General features: G+C 40.5%; 1 protein-coding gene across 1 annotated transcript in view; it reads right to left on the bottom strand.

The window, feature by feature from the left end:
* Positions 1-19,676, bottom strand: part of LOC105458242 (RING finger protein nhl-1) — a 63,156-nt gene extending 43,480 nt beyond the window's left edge. Inside the window, exons 1-2 of the mRNA XM_011703409.1 lie at positions 19,645-19,676; positions 15,234-15,336 (exon numbers count right to left, since the gene is read on the bottom strand). The gene's annotated coding sequence lies outside the window, so the exon portion shown is untranslated. The remainder of the gene's footprint in view (positions 1-15,233; positions 15,337-19,644) is intronic.
* Between the last annotated feature and the right edge of the window lie 303 nt (positions 19,677-19,979).

The following is a 19,979-nucleotide window of genomic DNA, read 5'->3' as shown; positions in this document are numbered from 1 at the left end:
CCCGAGTGTACTGATCCTAATTACCCCGGTGATCCGTATTGTCTCGTTTTTCAGCATGCAATACGCGTATCGTGTTAGTGGCAAGGAGTACTTAAAGTACTCCGTGTTTACTGCGGGTTCGTCCCCAATAATTAGATTCTCGCGAAACTTTTGGTCTAGTTGCCTCGCTCTTATTATCCTCCATCGTGAAGTAGAAATTTCGCCAGAAGTCAAGACGCGGCTCCATATAATCCCGGAGTTAACATTTAATAATAATAATAACCAAGAGATGAGTGCACTTTACAATACTGATGAGATTGTCGTTTCGAGCAAATTGAAAAATATGAGAGAGCCGCATTGTAGCTCTGGCTCTTGTAAACTTTACTAACAATGCTATTATGCAACTATATTTGTACAGGCATGTTCAATTTGTTAAAAATAATTAGCTATAATAATCGAAGAAAATCGAAGAAGCTCATTAGAGAACCGATACATGAACTGGTCTTTTAAACTTACAACAACAAAAAATACAAAAAAAATTTCGCTTTTCCGCAGATTTCTAAAGCAATATTTTTCCTTCAACTTTTATAAAACCTTTTAAATCTTTATTGGTAAATACAGAATTTAAAACTTCATAAGAAAACGAATAAAAGAAAAAAATAAGACACGTGTTTCAAAAGAAATAAAGAAAAATAAGAGCAACCAAACGTTTCGTGTATAAAGAAGAATATTAAATGTCCAATATGACTTCTAGTTCAAATCTCCGCATTTCCACATTTTTGAGTGTACAGAGAATAAAGCGCGAAAGAAAAAGCAATAAAAAAGAGAGAGAGAGAGAAATGGTATCTCATCGCCGCTACGATGCGCGGTGGTTTCACAATCAAGTGCCGTTTCCCGCCGCGGATGCGTGGATAAAGTTATATTATTGCGGCGGCGGCGGCGGTCCAGCGGGAAAGAACGGCGTTATCGAGAGGAGGAAACTTTGTGGAAACCGATTAAAAAGTTTGAAAAGCCGTGGATTGCGCTGAGTGGAGTACGCGCGAGGCGACGGCGGTGCGGACAGAATTTTATACGGCTTGATTAATATAAATTAATTACCGCGACGGAAATGAGACACCGTGGAGAGACGCCCGGATGATGGGTCTTTCGGATTCAAATCGCTGGAAATAAGCCGATCGATCGCGTTTAATTAAATACGATGATACCGGAACGCCTGCCGGAGAGCGCGCGGGCGTTCCTGCCTGATGCCGGAAATCTTTCTGCCGTGTGAATTGCCCGCGACCGTGCGCGATTTCATTATAGCCCACGGTACGTTTTAATAATTCAAAATAACGACGAACTGAATAATGGAATATTGTACATTGACATACACGTCTTTTCCCCCAATAATAGCTGATCTCCTAAGGGTGGCGTACTTCAACTTCGACGAACACGCAACCAATCGCCATATTATACAGCATCGGATACATAATGCATGAGGCTCGTCTCGCACTTTCTTTTCCGATTTATTATTTACTTCTTGCCGCTCGAACAAACTAATCATTTATTTGCAACGCCAAGATGTTTCAATATTTGATTGCATGTGTCTGCCGGATCGAAAGTGCCTCCTTGCGAGCGGAATAAAAATGTACGAGATGCAGATGATGATAAATCTCCGTGCGCGGAATATATAACGCATGAAATAGTGAAAGAATGTAATAAGAGCCCTTCTGCCTCTGTGGAATAATTTTTACCGTACAAAACGTCACAGGCAGAAGATCTCTCAGTTTAGATCTGGTGACAAAAAGCCCTACGTCGAGGGAAATCGCCATTTCATTTTCGACGTTAAATAGCTCGGCGAGGAAATCGCGCGAGCATGTCCGCGAGCACGCGTTGAATCGCCTGCCGTTGAATCTACGATTTAACGTGTTAATAATAATGGACGCCGTTTGATTTGACGGTAGCGTTAAACTCGCAATCATGGGGCGTCACTGTTAATTAATAAGATCATCACAATTGTTAACTCTGGCATTAACCAGGCCGATGATCGATTTGTTGTGTACGAACGTTACGCTTAATCAACCATTAGATCTCACGCAGCATTTGTACAGCGAATGGATCTGTTTGAAAGAGTATAAGCAGTTTATGATTTCAGCGTAAAGAGAATTAGCGAAACAGGATTACCGCTGCGCGTATATATATCGCATCTCTCCCTTGCAAACTGATCAGTCGGGATTACACGTTTTGCATAAATTATACATAATTTAGAAAAATATACAAATAAATAAATATGTTTCGAGGATGATTCACAGTTGTCCATATTTTTCAAAATATATTTCCGGAAATGTCTTGTCTTATTTTATATTTTACTATATTTTAATTATATTATACATTTTAATTATATAATCATACGTTAAACGTGAGGTATTTTAGCGTCAATTGTCATTGATTTGCGTTACAAACAGATAAATAGAATATGATAAATAGTTGAAATATAGTTTCGTACGTCCGGACTTACGGCCGCAATACGCATGGCCGATAAAAATTCGATAGGGAAGAATGCACGGTATATATCGAAAGTATTGTGCAGAATTTGACCCACGCCATTGTGCGAATTTCAAGTTGTCGATGTACAATAATAGCCGACATTCTTCAAAAACGGACCCCTTCAAAGCGAAGTTTCTGTCCGCGCGACGTTACCATTATTCTCACTTTTCGCTTATTCTTGTTATTAGGTTGAAAGCTGAGTTATCGCACCGTCCGCATTTTTTCCCCCCTTCCCGCCATCTCTCCCGTTGCAGCTCGGTTTTGGCACGTAAATTAATTTGCGTGAGAGATCTGCTATTCTTCTTCCGAGTTTGCGCAAAATATATCGCTCACATTCTTAACTCGTTTTCCGCCGCTTTTTATCTGCTCTCTTTCCATCCGAATTCAAAAGGAGGAAATTAAGAACCTCGCGCCGTTGAGCAACATTGTTAGCCGGAGGAATCCGGGCTGTCAAGAGTTACGTTCAATCTCTTTTTGATCCAAAGTTAAAAACGCGTTCGCGAATTTGCGAGCTACAGGTATAACGTTATCTACGGCCTCCAACTTATCCAATCATACTAATTGCAAGCGCAAAGTAAGAATTAAGAATACGTAATGTTACGCAATAATGTTACCGGCGCGCAAGAGGTATTTTACCGTATCAGGAATTATGATCAGGAATCTCTACCATTAACCCAGTTGAAGTACCATATCAGTTTCGCGATTAACGTCTTATGTTTAGGGGTTCAATCTGATGACGGCGACTCTCTTTAAAGGGAGTTAGAACGTACGTTTCAGCCGCCGCAGAAATACGATTGTATCGGGGAATATATTAAGCGGCACAGCTCACCGTATCATAATTTATAATAAAGCTCTGTCGGTTTGTATTTAGGTTGCACTTGAGCGCTCCTCAATTTCGAATCGCATTAACGTCAGCGCAATTCAATATGTGTATGTATATATGTTCATTACAACGAACTAATGTGATCCAGTCAAACTCGTGTATTTGCAGAAAGCCGCGACGGCGAGAAAGAAACTCGCAATTCAGCGGGTATTAATCTAATCGTCAGTGTTTATGCCGGATAATATCTGAAAAATCATGAAAGAGCGCGTGCGAGCTCACTGACCCGATTTTCAGGCGATTAATAAACGCTGAAACACGGTAATATTTCGCCACGAGTCAAATTGGTCAGCCGCGTTTAATTAACGTGGGTAGCCGTTTCCTTCCTCTTTTTTATACGTTGATTCGGCGTTAAACCGGCATTCGGGTTTTTCCAATTATCCGGCTTTCATTAAGTTGTCGGCCACGCGGCTACTCTCATTAGTCGGAGATACGGGGGATCACAGTCGCGCGGCGCTATGTGGAAAGGTTGGAAAAAAAGACTTGATTTCAGCTTTCCCCGGTTAAGACAGGACGGCTTTGTCTCCCGTGTCGGACTCACACGCAGTACGAAAAAGCACCCGCAGACTTTTCCCTCGCAAATGCGCCCGATTGCCCGTGCGAGGAAAAACGGCGTTTCTGCAGCGCTTTTATCGCGGTGCTTTATTTCCGCGCGTACGTATTTAAGCGTGACATTAAAATAATTAACAATATGCAATTTTATAAAATTAGAAGAAATTCTCGTTACCACAATTATTGCGCCACTATTATGTTCGATGTGAAGAAAATGAAGCAATCGGCGGACAAGTGGACAATGCAGTACTTGTAATTGTCTCTGTTTTCGCCTCTTGTGATACTAACGAAATGCAGTTAAAAGAACGAACGACTGTTATTAAAGGTGTTACATTATTATATTACATCTCTGCTTCCGTCTACTACACGTGAGACATAAGAAAACGTGAATGAATTTAATTAATTCTGAGAGCGTAATAAAAGGCCGTTTAAAGTTCTTCAGATCTCATAACTTAAGCTTGCGAATGCAAAATGACCTTTGATAACAGTGATTAATCTCATGAAGTGGAATCAAATAAAATGTTTAAAAAATATAATTATAAAACACATGAAATGAAATTACACACACACACACACACACACACACACATACGTGCCACTACCTTTTTAAGAACGTGTAAAAATTTTAACATTTATTCGCTTGTTACATTCGCTATCATTATCAATTTATATAGATATGTACATTTATGCAATGCAGCAGAATATCGGAATATTAAGCAGTCGGCACTAAACATAATTTCACGTTCTTTTAATATTTGCAGTACCTACAAAATAAATCTTTCAATACCTCACATTTTTCACTGTGATTGTGTTAGTTTTACCGCTGAAACACAGAAATTTTACATTCCACGGAATTTATTTCCGCGATATAATTTATTCACGTTTTGCTCGTTCGTATCGCAAAGAGAAATAAATTACAGACTTATCGCCGCTTTTTAAGCCTTCAAGCGTCCATTGCGAGTCGAATGGTGTCCTTAATTAATGCCTTTCAGCGTTTTACTTCCGTTTTGATTATTCACATTTGTCATTGTGCGATTGTATAAATAGCGCGCGTCGACCGTTTCGTCATTAAGAGTTTCCTCGCTATTGAGAGCTTCGCGAAGAGATATGCCGTAATTTCCGATTTATATTTGACTCCAAACCACATTATTCCGGAGAGTTTTTCAATTAAACCCGCCGGGCGTTATATATATATATATATATATATATATATATAGATAGATAGATAGCGCTGCTGTTTTATTCAAATGAGAAATCGTAGGTTGACACCCAACAATAGAGAACTGACGAAATTGGAATAATGTCGAGTCAACAAAGAGATAATCAGCATACTTCGCAATGTTAATCTTAATTAGCTCCTCGTTGTAAATCGAGAACACGCAGCGTCGCAAAAAGCACTCGCGTTGTCCTAAAGTCAAATATTATTTCGTCGTCTCTCTGACGAGATGCTGCTCTTTTGCCATCTACAAAATGCAAATGTGAATAATATATTAATTGCTGATGCACTTTCGGCGAGGATTTCGCTGTAACGGTAGCTCTTCCACGATATATAATATATTCCCTTTTAATGTAATATCGCGATTCCAAAATGTGAACGGGGGTTCATTTAATAAGCAATCTAATTTATTGCAAAATTACAAGGGCAAATACCAGGCAAGTGGGTTCACACACTTTTACCGCAAATCGTTACACGCAGGGAACTTGAAAGTACGCTGCGCTCGCTATATAGCGGAGGCGAGTTTGTGTCACGCGTTCTGACTTTAAAATGAGGCCGACGCCATACATACCTCGGTTAATTTTGAACACTTTGCATATTCTAAGTATGCGCCTAACTCAAATGCCGCAACAGATACGACGACACGCGGAATTACATACGACGTTGGAAGACGTGTTAAAAAGAAATCCACGGATTTGAAATGCAGATCCGCGGGACTGCGAAATATATGCGCCCGACGCGAAATATATATTTCGATTAAATTTGTAGTTAGCGACTTTTCGAGGTGCTCTCTCGACCTCAATTCAACGGAGAGCAACTCGCGAAAGCGCGTGCTTGATGGTAATTAGATATTAAACTACAACAGAGTCTCCAGCATGATATCCCCGTGGCGTAACAAATCTTCATCCATAAATGGATAGGAAATAAAACTCGATTTCTCTCTCTCTCTCTCTCTCTCTCTTTCTTTTTCTCTACCCATCCATTGAAAGCGAGCCTCGTGAAATCCCGTCGTTAACTCTCGCTGGGTATTACCTCTGGACTTATTAATCAGATAATATCAGATGACTTGATAACATTTTTAGGTCTCATTACAATCGAGCAATCGTTACGCGTAGCCCCTGAAACTCGCAATATCGTTGGTACGGGCATTTTATACGACTTCCTGCCTTTCTTCAAAACTGTAAGAAATTGTGCAATACCTCTCCTGTCTCCCTTTTTACAGCGTCCTTTATCGTACTCTATATCTTTCGAGGTTTCGAAGCGGAAGACATTCTCGCGGGAGGAAGGGCGAGAAGGGGCATTTTTGAAACGCACTTGAAACGAGATACGTGGACGCGCCGTAATTATATCTGATCAATGAAGACGTAATCGAGCCGGCCAGTATTGCTAATCATAATTAACACCTCGGCATAATCCTAACGCCCCCTCCCCCCCCCTCTCTAAGACGGTGTGAATACGATGGAAGTTTCCGGTTGCGCTATCGATTTCCGCGGGACTACCGTATATCTCCCCCGTATTCAGTGTACCCTCGTTTTACTTTTACTTTAATCTTCTATACGCGTTAAATTCGCGCAGGAGGGGAACATTTGAGCGACTTTTGTGCGAAAGACGAGAGAGAGAGAGAGCCGGATGCATTATTTTTGGGCCATTTAACGCTTAAGAGCGGGGATGTTCTCTCTTTCTACGACTATATGGTACAAAGTTATAACGGCCAAAGTTTTCTTTGTTTACTCCCGAGAGCTCGGGCTTTATTTCGTTGGGGACGAAGGTAAGATAGATAGAAGCTCTGTGAATACATGTGTGCATGCGCGCGCGTGTATGTGTGTATACGTGCGCGTTTGTTCGCTATTGCGAGAGAATTTGATAATGGACGTGGAGTGTATCGATTATAAGGTTCGGACCGTTCTGGCAATATATCGTTGTGTTGCAACGAACAGATAGCTTACAATAAACACTAAATTAAAACGCGGACTCTCCTGTTGCCTCAAGTATCAATGCTTCTCGGCAGAGATACAATTGCGCTATACAATTATTTCTAGATTGAAAAATAGCAATCTATCATGTGATATTATTTAGGCGATTATAACGCCAACAGCTTGTCATGGATTTTATATTTTGAAAGTGATTGTAATATTACAGATATCTCGAGAAGATTGTAAAGTTTATAAATTGTTGTAAATGTTACAAAGTATAAATTTATAATCGCTCTAAAAGAAAATTGTAGAACAAAAGTAGAACAATCTGATATATCGTCAACTGCCCGGCCACACCTTGTACACCCTTTTAGGGCGCACTTATACGAACGATTGATTTCTGTCCACTTGCCGTTAAGTCACGGACAGGTAGTAAAGCTCTAATGGCCAGCATTATCATTAATGTGAGATCTCGAACAGTGTTAAACCTCTTACGAAGAAATTTGCATAATGCATAAGCAGGCTACGTAAGAGAGCACTTCGGGACAGTTCGGCGTAAAGTCGCAATTTTCTTGCATGACCGCCATTACACGTATCTAATTGAACAACACTCTTATGCAAAGGCATTCTCGAAATTTGCATACAATAACGACCCTATTATTTTTCATTGCGGAATGCTCTTAGCGCGAGGCGAACTCACAAACTCACGGTTTACCATAAAAATTTACAACAAAATAAGATAACGTAAGAAAAAAGTTGTTGAACAAAATCGTTTACTTAAATGACTGTCGCAACGCAAATCATCTGCACGTAATCGCACGATGATTCTTCTCCATTCGAATTCGACAAGCTCCTTGCGTTACGGAACAATAACTTCGCGGCAAGATTTTAAAGTTTGAATTTTGATCGCCGATAGATACAGAAAAGTCATGTTCGTCTCGCGGCACGGTTTTATTATCCCCTCATGCACTTTTATGAAACTGTCGCGCAAACAGGAGACGGCGACGTTGCTCTGAAAGAATAACGGGAGAAATAAAATGCACGGCGCGACGAGCGCGAGGCGAGATCTCGTCTTCCGCGTCTAGTGTGAATAGTCTCTTTACCATTTGCATGGGAAAGCGAGGAGAGGAATGAATGGCAGTACAGATCTTATTGTTCGGATCGGGCGCCTCGTGGGAGGTGGAGGCAGAGGTGTATCCGGAGAGAAGATTAGAGAGAAATCTCTCTCACCCTCTCCCCCCTGGCGGGAAGCAGGTACGACACTTTATATGCCAGGTGCGGGGCGCGCGATAACATCGCGGTTGTGCGTCGCAGCGTTCTTATTTGCCCAAGAATTGTATTATCGGAAACGTCGATTGCATCCAACGCCGTGCGCTTGAAGAGTTTCTGACGGGATATATAGCGATGATATAATGCGTCTCGTTAGTCCGCAATGAGAGACCGGAAGCGAAAATGGGGGGGAAATTTAATGAGAAACTCCTCGAGCAGAGTCGCGACCAAAGTCGCCGTGTATAGTCGCGTATTAATCTATTATCCACGTGAGGGTATTCCATTGTAATCCCTTTATTCCCGTTATTATCCCGTTATACCTATTGCTTTGTTTCAATTTGCAAACATGTCACTTTCGTCACGACCGCGCGTTGCTCTATGCATTGTTGAGCATAAAGCCAAAGCTTAAATGACGGCCCTTTGGCCCCGGCAATTAATGCAATTAAGCTTCCGTACGATTTAAATTTCCGCAATAATGGTATATTGCGGAAACTGCAATAAGATTGCCTTTTGCTGTCGTGTTTCATGCCATTCTTCGGAAGAATCTGCCGTATACTAACTACATCACGAATATTGCGTTCGTGGATTAGAACGCCGTTTTCTCATACATGCGAAATTCCTCTCTTATGAAAGACTTTCTCACTTCGCGACGAAATATCTTAATGCTAAACCGTAAAAAAGTTGCTGTAAAAAAATACGAGCTTTTTGATCTTTTTTGATCTAGAGGTAAACGTCACTTATATCGCATTTTATTTCATAGAGCGCATCAACGATTAGAGTCCCATGTCAAGAAGCATCAATCTCCGCTGTCGACGACATCGTAAAAAAAAAGAAGAAATACGCGCGTGTTCCACTCATATGTGGGTTTGCCCGCATAAAAAACACATTTAACCGGCTCGTATATTTTACAAGTGTCGTTTGTAGTTTACGTGATGGGAGATAGTGAAAGACACTCGAAATGTTTCTCGGAATCTTTAATTAAGAAACATAAATAAAACGAGCTTTATCTATTCTTTATGTATATCGAGCTCATATACGGATCTTATTTCTATTATTTTTACTAAATTGGATTGTATCTTGCTTTTCCTTAAATGTTTATTGCTTTATTGCATTGTGACGTACAAAAATGTTTATATCTGGATATATGTATAATGCATAAGCGTCCGCAATGTATAATATTAAGCTCGAGCCCGTGGGTTCGCTAAGCCCAAATGACTGTGCGGAATAGTCATCCCTGCGGGGCACTCCGAATACGATGCCTCTTTAAATCTCTAAAGTCCTCTTAGCCCGCTAACATAGGACTACGTTTAGAAAACGGTTGGCTATGAAAATCGATTGCCTCGTTACGCGTTATTATTTAATAAAACAAAAGGAAGGAAAACGAGATAGTGATGTTCACGGAAAAAAAGTAATGTTGTATTAGTCAACAGCAATTGATAGACTAATTAAAAATAATCATATTCATTCTCAATAACAGTCTTAATGAAACAAATAACATTTTATTTAAAAAAGAACATGGTTTTTTAACGAGCATTTGTAAGTCATTAATATTGTCATTAATATTGAATTAACAAGATTAGGTATTGTCAGCTAATGCTGTTAATACGACGTAATTTTTTCCGTGCAGAAATTAACAGTGAACGTTGCAAAATGTAATCTCATTCACAAATGATACAGCTTCCAATAATTGATTTATTTTTCAGATTTATTTTCAACGTTAGTTTCTTGTATGCAGTTTCCATCAGATGTTCGGAAAGCGGTCATTGAAAAGCTGAAATTCTCGACTCTTGCTGATGGTGCTTGTTGCAGATACACGCAAAGAGTTGAGCCGCGGATTTTATTTTTGCTCCATCTGTCTCCTCGTGCCAATCACATTCTAAACATTTCAGACATCCATCGGATTTTGTGGAAATCCCATTAACGGCATGGACGGAACAAACGCATTGATCTGTCTGTCATAATTCAACGATAGTTCGCTATTACAATTCATCCGTACACGCAGACGATTCAATCGTGGACAAAGGCGACAAGGTGATCCATAATTTGCCGGAGGGCAAGTACTCGTAAAAGCATCGGAGAACGACAATTATCGGGAGAACAATAAATGGCTGTTTCATCTACTATAGTTTAATCCATGAACTGTTGGCATTAAGGAAATCGTTGTTAACCGCTTTAATCGCTTTAAAGTGAGATGCTTCCAAAAATGCATCAAACTTCTATCTGATAATCAGATGTTATTATATAATATTAAGAGTGTGAAAGTCAGACGGTTTACATTTATATTATGTAGGAAATATACGATCATGTCTGTTAATTGTTGAAAATATTTTCAAACTGTATATAAAAAAATAACTGTTCACACAAGCGATCATGTGAAAGTTGAAAACTAATGTTTAATTCAAAAGTCGGCTTCTGGAATTATGCGATTAAGCTCTCTTGCCGGATCCTTAAACAAAGTTCGAAGAATCTGCTTTCAAGCATCGATATCAGGGTATGCTTACCCCACGAACTTATATCCTTCTCGGTCTTTGAGCCGTTTCTCGTTTGCATAGAAAGTTGAAAGTAGTAGTAACAGCGAATAGAAGGAATGAGAATGAGAAGCGTCAACCCTTTCGAGATATTCAGAATGCATATACATATATCATTTAAAACATTGCGATTGAAAATCGCCATGCAAGGTGGTACTTATATATATTTCAATAAATTTTTTTATTGTACAACACTAATTACTTGTTTTATGTAATAAAACAATTATTGATCTTTAATGAGTATAAAATGGAAATTAAAATAGAAATCTCTTTTAGCAAATAGTTAAAGATTATTGTCTCGAAAGAATTACGGTCGATTGGAGTAAAAAGTATTTTTTAACATGACATCAAAATGTATTTGCGGCATCGAAACGCTTGCAGCATATAATATTGTTTCCTCGAAGCCAAAGGCGTAGTAAATTATTGTATTATACATTTCCATCTGGTCCATTTGAGTCCTGTCTGAAACACTCTTTGGCCCGGATTGCACGTGGTGCGATGAACTTATCATTCTGACATTATGCGGTCGCGATGACAACGATGAAATATCAAGTAAGAGTAGACTACGTATAAAAGTCCCGGGTGAAAACCACAAGATCGGCGGAGCGCAGTGGATTACAACCAATGCCGAAAATGCGCCCGCGGTTTCCGCAACCGCGCCACTGCGGTTCATGGTTCACAATAAATTCCAGCACACATTTCGGCTGCTACTGTTACCTACTTATACTTAACCATTACATACGCGAGCACCATGGAATTATATTCTCCGGTCGGATATGGTGCAACTGTGTAGCGCGAGACCGTAAAATTATAACGCTGGCTGGCGTTTCTAATTTCGTTGAACGCGCTAACGTTTCGCGCAAAACGCTCCGGGTCACTTAAACGGTAATACACGTGGATGCGTGAATCGCATGCGAAAGGTCAGAGCGCGGTATTGTAATGTTGCATTAGTAATATTACCGGCATTATACATAAAGGTAATATTACAATATTGTAAAGAATATAATATAATACGTTTTAACATTGCAGCTGTTTGCATCAACATAGTGATTTATCGTTTCATGTTTCGACGAATAAAATATCATCACAGTGTCTCCTGCGTGAATTATCGCGATAAATGATTACAAAAGCCATTTTTCGTATTTTAGAATTCACGAGCGTTAATGGTGCGGTATTTGGTGTCGAGGATTTTTTGCGAGAGCGGGACATGTGTTAACAGTCGCCGTCCTTCCTCGTGCGACATTTACTACGTGCCTAGGTGCACTTTGTAGCTCGTTAGTCCGCGATGCGCTCTTTCAACTCTCCTCCATTTTTACTACATGAAACTTCGATGTTCTAACGCGTACAACGACACGACTAGAGGAGAGAAAATGAGCAAGCGAGAGAGAGAGAGAGAGAGAGAGAGAGAGAGAAAAAAGGAAAAGAGAACGGAAAGGCCTTAAAAAAGGACGAAAACGTCCCTAGAGCTTATCCACGCGTCGCTTGTCAGTGAAGTGATCAAATTTCCGGACTGACCGATTTAAACGTTGCTTAATTTCATCGTCTTGTAACACGGTCAATCGTCTTCGTACATCCCGAAAGTGCATCCCGAATACACAATGCTCGACTTGGCCGGAAAGATACGCGACGCGAACGAGCAAAATTCATCGGCATACGTGCACGGTATACGTAATGCCTTAAACTATATGTACTTCGATACAGCATTGCGCTTCGGTGCCGACAACAAAGTATCTAACTACATTATTTATGGTCAAATAAATTCGATATTAAATGTGATGCAAAAAAGATCAGAAAAAGAGAAAAAGACAACCTATTAAAATGCATCGTTAAAAACAAATATTGTCATTCCAATATATAATTACGCTATGAACCTTACGATATATTCTGTAATTCTCGTGTTCGATATAAAGAAAATAAAAACTATTTCCAGAAGACGATAAAGTATAAAACTCGAAGAAAGTCCAGTGATATTCTCGGAATGAATTCAATTATCCGAATGATCGAACCAAGCAGCGAACAGAAAAATAAATTTATTCGAAACGTCGACGTCATTTTAACGCGTGAACAACTTGAAATATTCTTTGTGTTAAAAGAGAAGTTATTTGTCAAACGTATTAGTCACACTGATTTTGAATAAAGCAAAATTGTGCAAAACATTGAGGTTTTTCTGGCTTATCAATCAATTCTGAGGTATAAAATCATTATGTATCTATTCATATCGAAATAATCACACTTTTCAGTTCCCTCGGGGGTAGCAATTTTAATTACGGACATTTTATAATGGCACCCCAGGGGCGTGAGTGGGACTCACTTTTATAGACGAGTTCATCGAGCAATGTAAATAACGCTCGCGAATAATCCCGCGTGGGATCAATGAATCACCGGATTTATATAAATTTCGCGCCCACATCATTTCGGTTGTATTATTATAATCCTTATACACAGCATTTAAAGCTCGTTATTTATGTTATAACAAGTATATGGACACACAAATGTAGTGAGAAAAGTCTTTCATCTTTCGTTGAAGTTAAAAATCATAATATTAGCGTATTTTAAATAATTTTATATTAATAATTTATATAATACAAAATTAACAAAACAATTAATTTAAAAAATGTTAGATTAAAAAATGTAGTCTCTCCTTTTCTACGAGTATTTTGAAAGTTATTCTATTTTATTAATTAAATTTTATTCACATTCAGATGATATAATTATTTATAAATGCCAAAGCTTTCAACGAAAACAAGATAGCGGTGTATAAAATAGTAATATGAAAATTAGTAGTATAAAAACGTACGTGCGATACAAAAAGCGATTGATGAATTCACTTCTGACAAAGAAGAATGGGACTCATTTGTGGGCGAGCGGTTCTCGATCTCAAAGTTAGAAGAAAAATGGATTTTTTGTACCTACCGCGGAGAATGGACATAAATGTAGATCCACCTGTACAAATGAAGACCCATTTTTCACTTGGCAGCCCTGTGATTTCACCAATGACTTTTTACGATAACTCGACCGAAGTCTGCGATAACTAACTACAATGCGATATCAGGCGTTACATACCGCACTACTCTAAAACCGATAAATCATACCTTGTACCCATTTTTGTAAAATATCGATCCAACTTATAGCTGTCTCGAACGCTTTATCGCGGAAACATTTATAGGACCCGACGTGGAGTATTGACGTGACTAATTTTTCGACGTGCTTTCGTATCGCAATAAACTTCTTGTGCCATGACGTTGTTATACGCCAGAGAAGATATTACAGATAAAAAAGAGATACGGATAAAAAATTAAATTAGAATAAAAAATTTATAAAAAATATTTATGTATCTCGTTATCTTGACGAATTTATATTTTGTTTATAATAATTCTTATTTTACTTTTTTATAAAATATCGGTAAATTAACTTATTTACTTCGTGATTTACAGTACGCAATTTCATAATTAATATTTTATTTTTGCCTTATGATAGTATAGGTTTCACGTAATTCTCACGTGCAGTGCAAAACAATTTAATGAAATGTTTTCGACGCATTTTAAGCCCCGACAAAGGATTTTTTGCCGCCGGAATTTTTAATCATCCCTTCGGTGTTGTAACAGATTTTTACTTAACAAATCGGAGCGTGCATTCATTCTTTCGCTAAACGTTAAACATAATTATTTCACGTCAGTCTTACGACATAAATGTTCGATGGAAACAAAGCTTTGCCGATCAAAACGCGGAAAGAGGAAGAAAAAGGAACTACGGGAATCGGCAGCCCTCCAGCAATGAGCTATAGATCATAAGCCGCCGCGCGACGAAGATTGATTAGTACAGATTCATTTGTTCGCTGACTTTTTCTTATTAACTCTCGCCAGTGGATGATAATGTGATTATTATTCCCGGAGAAATTTTGGTACTTTTAATGAGCAGATAGATCTGACAGAGAGATTATCCGACAACGTACTAAAGTTCACTAACAAGATCATTATAAAACTCGTTAATATCCCCGTGTTGCCAGAGTAATTATTTTTACAACAGCAGGGATTAGTTGAAGCCATTATTCAAAGGTCGCGCTAATAGGTCATACCGAAACCTCATTACTAATTTATCAAATGCTAAAATCGGTTGTATAAATGAATATCGTTACAGTTGCATCATCATTACAGTTACTATAATGCATAAGTTTATGCACCGTATAACAATCGTGTTGTAATGAAATACTCATTTTCATAATAATAGCACGTATAATGAACTTGTCAGAATTAAATACTATCCATTATTCGATGTTAATATTAAATACTGAATAAAGTACTACGAAATACGGCGAATTTTCAGAAAATAAAGTCACACATATACGCGTGTTTTGTTATCGAAGCTCTTACTTGAATTGGCGACCGCCTTTCGGCGGTCCTCCTCGGTTGGGGGCCCCTCTCTAGTGGTCCCCGCGTTGTGCTTTCCGGTCACCGAAATCCAGCGCTGTAACAGCTAGAAACCAGACAGAGACCCGCTGTCGTTAAACTACAGCTCCAACACGCGACGTGACGCGACGCGACGCGACGCGACACGACTGTGTGCGAGGACGGCGCGAAGAAATTTTGTGAAATCGAGAATTTTCGTCGCCACGTCCCACGTAAATCGTCATCGCGCGTGTCATGTACGTATGATGCATGAGTGTGTCGTGTAAATTTAAGCGCACTGTCATGCCGGGAGGGGGGGGGGGAAGCGGTCAACGGTAGATATTTCGACGAGACACGACGAATAACGACTGGCGTTCGTGTCGTCTCGGTGAAAGTGAGCCGATCGTATTTTGGCCGCGATACAGGACGACCGTGACAGACCGCGCGTAGGACTCCGCGTGATTAGTGGGCGGAAGCGTTGCCAGGATCGAAGCGAGAAAAAAAAAAATAGTCCGGATGTTCAAGGGTGACGGCGTTGCACGATGGTTCTAATTAACGTAATGGCGCCCCGAGGCGTTGAGACTCCGCAAATGTCGCGAGAGAGGGACAGGCACGTAACTTACGTTCCGCCTGTTTGTAATCGCAATGTTACAACGTCGCGGCGATAGCTCGCGGTGGAATTTTTTTTCTTTTTTTTTTTGGCAATTCGATTAAAAAAGTGATTTCGGTTTCGAATGGCGATAAACAGAGCGGCGCGGCGCGGGAACGTCGCGCAGTGAAAGCGGTCAACGTTGAATCGGACACATCAAACCCGCGCGCACATACGCGCGCGTCCACGCTTTGTGCCGGGCGCGATTGGCTGCGAGGCCAATTTTTAAATAAACGCGCAACCCATATTTTTGCGCCGCGCCGTAGCTTTTCGTAATAAAAGCAGCCGTCAATTCGTTGAATTCCATCGGAACGGTGCGATATTCGTTCGAAAATATTCATATTGCCCTTGTTTGTCAAATTATCTCTCCCGGTTCAGCCGTTTCGATTTTCCATACGGGGTGATCATGAAATTCACGGGTTTTATATTGGCTACCGCTAAAGCGCACGTACCGAAGCACAAAATTATATTTATTTAAATTGTATTTATCGCGCTATTGCACTTCAGTGACAGATTGTCTAACAAATTTTGCGTTGTAAAGTTGCACCGTTTGACGGAGAATCATCCGGAGCACATCTACAAAATCGACAAAATTGATTTTATCGAATTTTAAAATTTCGAAATTTCTTGTCTTCGCTAAACAACTGTCGCAAATGTCGTTAAGCTTTATACATCGTGATTTCTTTTTCGCCGTTATTACAAGAGCCACTGAAACACTTCCCGAAAGTAGTAAAGTATCCCAAGCGTTCGTTCCGTCGATGTTTTCTGGACTCGTGCCAAACGGAATCGTATATGCTCGGGGAATCGTGTCGATTATCGGCCAAATTAGATTCGTTAGCGAGAAATGGAAAAGACGAGAGCATTCCCCCCGCGATGCCATGCGATTTGCGCTTATATCGATTCTCCGCGTTCGACAATTTTTTAATCACTTTTCCATTCCGTTGGTTTACGACAATGTCACGTAGTTTCCCCAATCGGAGGGGATTTACATCGGGGATTTACATCGGCGATGAGATATCGCCGTTCGCGATGCGGCAAGAGGCACGAGAGCACTATCACACGGGCGGGACGCGATTAACTGGCCGATGAATAAGGATGAACGGACGATCGCGTCGTGTAAGAAAAAGCGAAAAATAAAACGGCGTGTCGCGCGAAGAGGTTGATGAGGATCTTTTCTCCGTCGCGGCCGTCGGCGGGTATATACGATGGCGGAAAAACTGTAGCGAGAACGAAGCGAGTAATTGGACACCGGGTGGCCATATTAGAGCACGCGGAGACAGACGGAGAACGGGGAGACGGAAGAGCGCGAGGCGGCGGAAGGGAAAGGATGAACCGAGAAAGCGAGTGAGAAGAGGCGAGGAAAGACGCGGAAAGCGAAACAGAAATGAGGTAGCGAAATCGGTACGGGAGCGGATGAGTTGAAGAGAAAATGATACGTGCAAGAAAGACAGAGCTGAGGTAAAGGGTGAGCCTTTAAACAGCAGAAGTAGGGAGATGCAGATCGAGCACGTAGGCGCAAAAAAGGTCAGAGAATCGTAATGAGGTAGCGCGCGCGAGATAAGAGAGGGTAAGAGAAACGCATAGTGACGACAGAGGAGAATGAGAAAAAAAGAAGGAGAAAGAAAGCAAATATATTGTAAGGTACACTACCGTTCATAAGTTTCCGGACACTCTTAATAATAAAATAAATATAATACTGCAATAATTTGGGCTTCTTTAACTATAAAATAACAAAAATATTTATCACGAATTAAAATATATTGCTTAGAAAACTTATAATTTTTTCTCTAAAAATTTTATTTTTATTACAGCCTTATATATTGGGCATTCTTAATTTAATTCTGTTAATTAATTTTTTCAAGCATACCCAATGATATTTTTTTTCAGGGCTTTAGAGATACCGTATCAGAGTATAGTGTGATACAGTTCACGGCTCCACTTTTCTCACTCGTCTATTACCCTCCAGGGAATTTTTTCGATGAAAAAAATTGAAAGTTTCCCAGCAACAGACAGATATTTTTATTATTTTATAGATAAAAAAAAGACTAAATTATGTTGTAAAAAAATTATACAAGAATTTTATTTTATTTTTCAGAATGCCTGGGAATTTATGAACGGAAGTGTAAATGACGAAATCGGTTAAAGCAGATAAGTTAAAAGAGAAATAGAAGAAGAAACGCAGAGAGATATAGAAGCAAAAGTTGAGGAAGCCAAGTTAATAAGAACTTTCGGGCCCCCACCCCTTCCCCTCACTCGAAGTAAACTGAATGTATACGTAAATAGAACGAAACGTAAATTACAAAAAGGAAAGAAGAGAGAGGAGTGAAGAAAATTGAGAAATGAAAAGATAGTCTGTGCTATAATAAAAAGCTAAAAAAAGTCGGTATAATAATAAGAGCAAATATTTTTGTCCCGCGAGTGATTATTTGCGCGAACGATATTTGCAGCACCAAAAGAGAAATCATAGAATGGCAAACAAGGCGGAATATAATAATAATGAAAATGAGGAGAAAGAGGCAGCCGGTAACAAGTTGTAACGAAAAAGCGCGGATTCGAAACGAAATAATCAAAATGGAATGAAATGTTTAAGTAGAAGCGGTAAGCTCGCTAGTGAAAGAAAAGGCAAAATGAAGAGTCCTTTTGCGAAATAGCAAAAGAGAGATAGAATACTTTGATGAGAAGCTGCAACCGGGTTGCAAAATTAGCAACCAGAAACGAAGCTACAAAGTCGGTGCTAACTAACGGCGAAAAGACCTTTAATAAAACCAGAATTCTAAAAATCGTACAGCGGATATTCGCGCGTAGAGAATTCGCATCGGGAATAGCGAGAAGGACTAAAGTAAGATGTCCCAAGACAGGTTCGGGTTAAAGAAGATAAATGTATCAAAGATCGAGGGAATAGGAAACAGCGTGGGGGGGGGGGGAAGCACGAATCGCACGAGAGAGCACGCTGAATCAAAGACAAGCGGACGAGAAGCGAAATCAGCAAGACAGGAAGAAACGTGGCGAAAAATTCGCGCGGAGACAGATTCAATGGGCTATGGGGACCGAAGGACTCCTCCGCGGTAACTTATTTACTTCGGAAAAGGCCGTAAAAGAGATCGAGAGGGAACAGCTTGAAACAGAGAGTGGACATAGAGGAACGGGTATGCGGATCCGGTACGAGCTTTCGAGCGTGCCATTGCCATCGTCGTCGTGATCTATCTCGTATTCACGCGCGTGCGTGCGTGCGCGCGTGCTTGCGCGATACCGTTTTAGTATCCGAGCACACACCGGTGCGCACCGGTGTGCATTATCTAACACTTAAAATTAGACGGCGACGGCAGCGACGACAACGACGACGACGACAACGACGATGATGACGACGACGATGGTAGATAGTCTTTCTTTCTCTCTTTCTCTCTCTCTTTCTCTTTCGTGGTCCATAAGAGGAGGAAGGAACAAATGGAGATCTCCGTTGGAAGCAATTCCGGTTGATTATATCGTGATACGGCGACGATGCACTTGCACTTAATCGACGATATCACGTGGAACTTTCTTTCCGGCGACACTTTCTTTCCTTTTTACAGCACTATATTTACGGCACACGATGCGCCCTCGCTTATTTTCCCGTAACACGTCTCCTTCACCCTCCCTCTACTTCTTCCGGCCTTACTTTCCGCCGTTTTCGCTCTAAGTAGTGTGACGTTTATCGTATATGGTGTGGATGATGAGGTTGCCGATGTGACGAGTTTTACTCAGACGCACCGCGTTCGTCCGGGCCGGCTGGCCGCCCGTCTCAGAGTGAATGTCTTATTAGTTATTTCTGGGTTTAAGCTACTCTTCGTCGCCGCTCTCTGTTCCTCCTCCTTCTTTTCTTGATCTTCTGCCCGAATCGACCCTCCTCGCCCTTTCCGTCGTCGTCCCGCAACAGTTTCGCGCTCTCACGTTCCCAACCAATCGAACTCGATCTGCATCGCGCCATCAGCCGTGCAAGCTCGAAAGCTTACGTATACCGTCGGCTCAGTGCTTGCGGCGGATTCCTGGTGTATTCTCGGGGCGAGATCAACGAAATCCGCTACCGCGATCGCACGAGATTCGTT

The sequence above is a fragment of the Wasmannia auropunctata genome, unplaced genomic scaffold (genome assembly GCF_000956235.1).
Source record: "Wasmannia auropunctata unplaced genomic scaffold, wasmannia.A_1.0 LD334579.1, whole genome shotgun sequence".
Lineage (NCBI taxonomy): Eukaryota > Metazoa > Arthropoda > Insecta > Hymenoptera > Formicidae > Wasmannia > Wasmannia auropunctata.
The sequence above is the reverse complement of the archived record's forward strand: the minus strand, read 5'-3'. Positions and strand labels throughout refer to the sequence as shown.